The sequence below is a fragment of the Penaeus monodon genome, unplaced genomic scaffold, assembly GCF_015228065.2.
Source record: "Penaeus monodon isolate SGIC_2016 unplaced genomic scaffold, NSTDA_Pmon_1 PmonScaffold_6014, whole genome shotgun sequence".
NCBI classification, from domain to species: domain Eukaryota; kingdom Metazoa; phylum Arthropoda; class Malacostraca; order Decapoda; family Penaeidae; genus Penaeus; species Penaeus monodon.
Genome location: NW_023661012.1, coordinates 10001 through 18283, shown reverse-complemented (window position 1 = coordinate 18283; position 8283 = coordinate 10001). Strand labels below are relative to the sequence as shown.

Below are 8283 nucleotides of genomic sequence, written 5' to 3'. Positions count from 1 at the left end.
ATAACAATGAAAATTTCATTATCATTAGCTTTACTATAATAACTATCTCCATCGTTACCGTAATATGTTTCCTTAAATATTATTATTATCAATAGAGTCACTGTTTTCATCATTGTTAATATTGTTATCATGTCTAATTTTATCATTATCATTACCGTTAGTATCATTTATAATCATATGATAATGATTACAATTATTATAATTATAAAGTTATAATTATTATTATTACTCTAATAATAATAATAATAATAAAATAATAATAATAATATTAATAATAATAGTAATAATAATAATAATGATAATAATAATAATAATAACAATAATATTTAATGATGATAATAATAATTACATTAATGATGATTATGATAATAATAACAATGATTATCATTATTATCATTACTATTATAATGATATTATTATTATTATTATTATTATTATTATTATTATAATATACTTATCAATGATTATCGCTACTGTTATCAATACCACCATTATCATTATCACTATTGTCATTATCATCGCCGCCATCATCCCCGTTGCTACAATTGCCAAAACGCCCTGCTAACTGACCTTCATCTGGCCTAGCATCATCTCAGGGTCATCGCCTTCAACCGACAGCATTTCCGCTCCTCGTCCAGCTCCAGCAAGTCATCAGTATCACCGGTTAGTTTTAACGTGTCGAAGAGGCGCGGGGAAGGAAAGATGTCGCATGTGCACGGTTCTGGTGAAGTGGTTATTGAGTGTAAGTCTGAGGTAGTTTGGAAGTTGGGGTTTGATTTTGACTGATCATGTTCTTGCTGTTGGTATTAGTAAAAAAATTATTGTGATTATCATTATTGTAACTACTATTATCATTATTTTTTTGTTCTTAAAGTGTCATCTGTATCAGTATCGCAATCGCAATTATTATCAATACTCTTATCTTAACCTGTTTTACTATTATCATTATCATCAATATCATTATCGCCAATTCAAGTACTCTGCCACGCCACCGGCACCAAGCAACTAAAACAACACCTCACCATCCACATCATCATCGTCATCATCATCTTCTTCGCTTGATTGCTTGACATTTTCCTAATAGCCGGGAAGAGGTATTCGGTAATTTTCTGAAAAATGAGGGAGTCGTTCAGTAATTAGATTAACTGTTTTTAATTTATTATTTTTTCATTATCACTTGTGGTGTTGTAGTTTTTGATATTATCATTATCATCCATATTATTATTGTTATCATTATTATTATCATTATCGTTATTATTATTTCATTATTTTCATTATCATTACTATCATTAACATTACTATCATTATTATCATCATTACTGTTATTATCAGCATTGATATTATCATTATGACAATGATTTTCTTTACCAAATTTACCTTTACCTATCTTTTATTATTTCCTTTAAAAAAAATCGCACGTAATCAAAGAATCTTGCAGAACTCACCGCCTCCTAGACCGCAGATTTCCACGAAAGAAGGGCGTAAGCACAGCATCCACTCGGCTGCCTGGGTTTGAGCGTCGCCTGTGAATTCGGGCTGGCACTCGATAATCTTTTCCGTCAGGTTTTCAAGAGCCTACAGAAGAGAAGAATCGCTATCAAATAGCTTTATTTTTCTTATTATCATGATTTTTTATATAGGGGAAATTTATTAAACTTTTGCTTAATTACTATCATTATATTATCCTAGTTTTATAGTGAGGACTGTGGTTGAAGCTGTCGGCATTTTGGTTAAAAACTGATGGATGGTGTTCAAGGAATCACTGATATAAAATGGATGGTTAGAAACTGTTAGCAACCATTACTGACCCCTGGAATGGTGTCCCAGCCGGAGAAGGGGTGGCGATGTGTTCAGCAATAACGGTGAAATTGAATCCTGTTGAAGCTTTTGTACGAGCCAATATTTCGTTGACGCACAAGATCTGGGACCACATCTGTCACGGAATGCAAAAGAAAGTAGAAAAGAAAGAAAGTACTGAGATAATTTTAAGTCTCTTTTCTCTCTATTTAAGGAGTTGCGTGTAGTCTCATGCATTACATAAAACAATTAAACACTCTTTCGCCATGGATTGATTAATATATGACACCAAAAAAAACATGCAAGCAGACAATGCCGCGCCAAAACTTTCTTGCCGTGGCCTCGGTTTGCCGGCTTTCTTCCACGCCTTCTGTGGGGGCCTCGGCGCCTGGAGGTCTCCTCGTCTGCGGAGAGAAACGCCCTTGAGTTGATCTTTTCCTTCTCTTATAGATTTTTGATAATTGAAGAGGCAATTGTTTTCGAGTGTTTGTAAATTACTGAAGGAAACAGTTTATACATATGCATATTATTAATATCACAAGAGACACATTTGGCATTGGGATGCAGAGTATATCATGCTTACCAGGCTCGCACTCTTCAATGATACTGAGGGTCTGCAAAAAGAAAAATCTTTTAAAATGCAGATTCCATATGATGTAATGTTGCTAATCATTTGAGAACAATTTTTAAAAAGAATCGAATGACATGAGTACCATACCATTATTATCATCATCTGGTTATGGTAGTTCTCGCAATTATGCAGTTTATGGGTTGGCGAGATACGATAGTGACAATAGAAAAATAGAGCTTTAACTGAATGGAAATATATACTCTTAATGAATAAATTATATTTTTCATTGTTGAACAGTTTATAAAGATGTATATATCCTAGAAGGCTTCAAGGAAGAACACAAAGAGAAAAAAGAAGTATAAATCGAGTAATATTATACTCAAAGGTAAAACCAAAGTTCAAAACGGGGAAAACCGCGCCTAAAAATCCGGAGATGGGGGAAACTTCAGCCAAGAATCAGAGACATCTCCAAAAAGAATCTTATGAATCGTAAGTTATTACCAGGCCCTGGGAAACCGTGGAAAAAACTGCATTAACAAGAATATAAAATATACTAGATAAAACTATCTAGTCAATAATTATTCATATTAGCAAGTATTTATTGAATATTAGGTAGGGGCCCTCTATTTTGGTTATAATCAATGTACTGGAAACAGCCAGAATGCAAAAAGTACCAGCATAACCTTATATACTCTTATTACCTCACATCCGTGGGGATGGACACCGAGCTACAGTTGGCATTTTCATCCCAAGTCTTCAGCAGTTCGAGTCTTTCGGTGCAGAACTCGCGTGATTTGTTGCTCACGCACAGCACGATTTCCGTCAGTTGCTTGAAACACAAGATATAATTTAAATAAAAGTGTTTATATATCTAATTTTCTTCTAATATATTTCACTTTGAATGATGATGCAACAACAATGATCCACTGAGTTGCCATTAATGAAACAAGTCATTCATTCGATTGTTCTTGTATACAAGTCCTTACCCGGTTGCATTGGAGCTGGTGGAGTTTGCGGCGCATTCCTCTACGGAGGATTGGATGCTGGCAATCGCCTGTGACAGTGAAGTTCATTAGCTACCCCTATCATTATCACAGTGTTTTAAACAACATGACTCTTATTCTAGTGTATTGTCTCTACTTTTGTCTGTCATTTTGTTCGACGCACCCTTTCCCCGCCACCCCATAACGCAAGCCCGCGAACAAACCTCTATTCATATCCTTCGAATTCACTCATCTTGAGAACAGCCTGTTCGACATCGAGAGTTCCGTTTTCCGTCTCGAGGTTCATTTTCTCCACCAGACACTCTATCATCCCTTCAAATCCATTTCGCAAGCCTGGTGAGACAATAAGTCTGCCTTAGGTATGGGGACAGGAATGATTAAGGCTATACGTTACAGAATTAGTATTTGTAAGACATAAATAGAGAGGGACGTTCCAACACATTTCGTACACCTCATGAAAAACAAAATAGCCAAAAGCACAGAAGTGACATAATACACGTTATAAAATAACAAAAATCTGAATAAAAACATCCAAATAACAAAATAAGAAATATTTACGAAACGATTTAATAAAGCTGCAGACAGTCGAAAAGAATATGCAGGATACGCTTCAATTCAATATAGAAAAAAGTATTACTAATTACTCTATTTAATATGGTATTTCTGTACAATTGCAACACCAAATGCAGATTAAGTAGTATTGAATTAAGTGCGACACATACCTGACTGACCATTTCTGAAGCGATATCTGCGGAAGTCTGTCGAAAGAGATGTGCCATTATTATTATTATTATATTATTATTACTATTATTATTATTTTTTATTATTATTATTATTATTTTTATTATTATTATCATCATCATTATTACTATTATCATTATCATCAATATCATCAGTATTATTACTATCATTATTATTCCCTCATAATTGTAATCATTACCATTATCATCACTATCATAATCATAAACAGAATAAAAATAAAAATGAGAAGAATAAGAAAAAGACGAATAAAGGAAAGGAGAAGGAGGATACGTATAAAATGGGAAAAAAAAGAGGATGACAAACAAAAAGAAGAAGACGCAGCAGAGGACAAAGACGAAGTTGGTAAGAAAAAGACTAAGGCAACTGCGACAACAAGGACACAAGAAGAAAAGGAAGAAAGATGAGAAATAATAAGGAGGGAAACAAAGAAGAAGAAAATATAAAACTAAATGAATAAGGAAGAGCAAGAGAAGGAAAAGAAAAAAAAGAAAAGAATGAGAAAGAGATCGAAAAACCGAATGAAAGTATGAAGGAGAAGAGGAAGAAGAAAAAGGAAAGAAAACAAGGAAAAAGGAAAAAAATAAACGCCAGAAAAATGAAAGAAGAAAAAAAGAAAGAAGAATGGGGGGAAGAAGATAGAAAAATAAAAGTTAAGATAAAAGTAAACATAATACTATAAAGAAAAAGAAAAAAAGAAAAAGGAAGAGAAATGGAAAAGAAATGGAAGAAGAAAAAGGGAAAAGGGAAAAAAAAAAGAAAAATAAAGAAGGGAAAGAAAGAAAAAAAGGAGGAAGGAGCAGGGGGAAGAAGGAGAAAAGGAAGAAGGAGAAGGAGAAGAAGAAGAAGAAGAAGATGACCACACATAAGAAGAAAAAGAAAAAAAGAAAGACGAATTAAAAAGGAAAATATTCCTGAGACGAAAGGGAGTAATCTCACCTCTTTGAAGCAAGCCTTGAGCTCCTCGCCCTGTGGCATCAGCCCTCGCACGCACGGAGGGCAAGCGCCCGCGGTGGAAAGTGCCTGCCCTTCCGCAGTGCCCCCATCAGGCTGCACTCGCCTGCGGGAAGCGTCGTTAGCGATGAGTGTCTAGCGCGGCTTTGTTAGTAGCTTTAATGTTGTTATTATTACCATATGTTCTTATGTGTTGTTATTATATGTTATTATATGTATGTATATTTCTGGTATATGTAATACATATGTATATACTTTGTATTTATGCATATGTATACTACGTGGGAGGCGCATGAAAGGGTTGGCCAACGCCAGGGAGTGATCGTGAACTACGGAAGGGGCAGGGTGGGGTGGGAACAGTGAGGGTGGAGGACCCATACAGCGGCCCCTAATGAGGGAAGGTGACTCACCGTGCGAGTGGGGGAGGGCAGCAACAACCCCCGCCAGGAAGACCAGCAACGCCACACTCTTCATGCTTGATTCTGATGAAGGAAAACCCAGCTTAAGTAATGAATATTTTGGTCACATACACACACACACGGACGCACATGTTATGACGCACATGTTATGTATATATGCGCGTGTGTGCGTATCTTCGTTTTAGAATATTCATAGAGCATTTTTTCCCAACAGCGATTTGACATTTCTTCGATATAGATTTTCTACAGACAGAGAGATACTAAAATCAGATGAATATTTTGGGGAATGTAAAAGTTATTCGTCGAGCTAGTTTTTGTAACCAATAGAGAAATCAGAATCATCGTTCTAAATATAGCTGATAAAAAGCGAAACCAGTGTTTAAAGACATAAGTTGTGTTTTTTTTAGCTTTCTGAAATATAAGATCTAAAATTATTTACTGATTTACTGTAGATGTTTCAGATGTTACTGTAGATGCATTAAGGTAAAGAAAAAATAATATACATCATACTCAAAGAGAAATAACATTTTATGAAAAGGAGAATGAAAGCAAGGTTGGAAGACAATGAAACAAAAGACAAGAAGGTAACATTGTGACAGTGGTTCGACGAAAGAGGAAAAGTAGAGGTTCTTGGAGGGTCATTTGCATACGTCTTTTACAGAGAAATGCAAGAAAGCATCCGAAGAGTATTTAGTATCTTGTGGAAAATGTAAAGGACTCAAGACATAGGAGACCACTTCACATTTTCCAAAAGTGACAGAAAAAGGTAGTCAAAGACACTAGTAACGTTAGAATTATCAGTGTTTGAATGGAAAAATAAGATATTTTTGGAAGGTAAAAGCATTCTAAAATATATACTAGACGAATATATCCTATTTATATAGTATATCCTCTTTATTTTAGATCTAAACATTACATATATATACACATTCTTATATATATATATATATATAATATATATTATATATATATATAAAATATATATATATATAATATGAACATATACATATATATACACATTCTTATATATAATATATAATATATATATATATATATATATATATATATATTATTATTTTTTTAAAAAATATATATATATATATAAATAAATAAATAAATAAATATATATATATATACATATATGTATATATATATATATATATTATATATATATATATATATATATATATATAATAATATATATACACACACACACACACACACACACACACATATATACAATCATATGTGAAATATCACATGTGGAGTATCTCTAAGAAATATGTCGATATTTCATATAAACGGATGGTTCGCAGACATAGAAAATCTTTCCTACGTGAACTGACAAGTCTCGAGGCCACTCGCGAAACTGCCTATTGTCTGATATGGTAGAGATAAATGTCGATGAATTCATGCGATCATTTTCTCATAAACGGGACTGTGGGTCACAAACGAATCGCACACAAAGGGCAGTCAGAATGCAGAAACTGTATTAATCAATGTATATCATGTTTGTGGTATTACGAAAACTTGGTTGGTGCAGTGACCAGTGGTATAAACGCAATTTTTATGGTAAAATGCGAGCTTCTTATATGAAACAGAATTTAGAAAACAAAATACAAGGTAGACAGAAAAAAATAATTATTTGTTAACAAAACTAGCAGGAACACGCATTTACATTTAGGAGACGGACCTACAATACACTAAAGATTAAATTTTGTGAAACACATAACCTTCCTCATGCTAGTCATTTAAATTTGACGATAAAAATATTAAATAAGAATAACATTAGTATCCCACATTTTGTAAATACAGAATAGCTTTTTATTAATAGAATATAGATTCAAAGTGTGTTGATATACGCAACACAACCTGAAAAAAAAAGATGTAAAAGAAAAAAAATTTTATATTTTTTCTTCTGCGGTGTTCTAAAGCTTACATATTTTCTACTGAACAATGCCAATCAACTCACGGTTTGGGCGCAGCAGCTTCTTTCCAGGCAGAATGCTGCAAGAATGACAAAAACATTGCCAGCCCCCTATATATATACCCAGACATAATGACACCAGAACGTTGCCGCTTACCCTTTTATTCTTGGGCCATTGACCGATCGTAATCAACCGAATTTCCACCGATAACTTGCATTTTAGTGATTCGTAACACGATGATCAAGCAACCTGATTAATCGTACCGTGACGGCGATATCAAGGAGTGATTTCGTAACGCGTTAGAAATTAATGTGATTTCTAGAACGTGATATAAATAAATATATATATTTTTTTATTGAATCATTGACCTAAGTGGTGTAGCACCTCTGTCCTGAAATTTACTTTAAAGATTCCTTCTCGCTCTTTATAAACCGATTCATTTATTTTATTTATATGTATGTGTTTATTTACCTTTTGATAAGAAGAAATAGAGAAAAAAAATATAAAAGATAGAGGAAATCAGAGGAAATGATTATGACAATAACATAATAATAATAACTACTGAGAAAGGATAGAAAAAAACAACAACAGAAGAACAACAAATTCAGAAATTAGGCTCAAGGACAGACAAAAAAAAAAGAGACAAAAACAACATAGACATAAAAAGCGCAGGAAAAAACAATGATATTGCAAGAGAAAGAAAAATATTGACATCAAAAGCGCAGGGAAAAATATGATGTCACAAGAGAAAGAAAAATATTGACATCAAAAGCGCAGGGAAAATAAGGAACATTATAGGAAAAGGAAAGATACACAAAAAAAAAATAAAAATAATAAATAAATAAAAAATA

General features: G+C 33.2%; 1 long non-coding RNA gene and 1 pseudogene across 1 annotated transcript; both read right to left on the bottom strand.

The window, feature by feature from the left end:
- Positions 1–1077: 1077 nt before the first annotated feature.
- On the bottom strand, positions 1078–3441 carry LOC119571364 (annotated as a pseudogene).
- Positions 3442–5122: 1681 nt separating this feature from the next.
- Positions 5123–7538, bottom strand: LOC119571363. Its single transcript, XR_005228578.1, has 3 exons — positions 7477–7538; positions 5496–5567; positions 5123–5191 (listed from the first exon to the last, which is right to left on the bottom strand). It is a non-coding gene; the product is annotated as an uncharacterized LOC119571363 (long non-coding RNA).
- Positions 7539–8283: the final 745 nt, after the last annotated feature.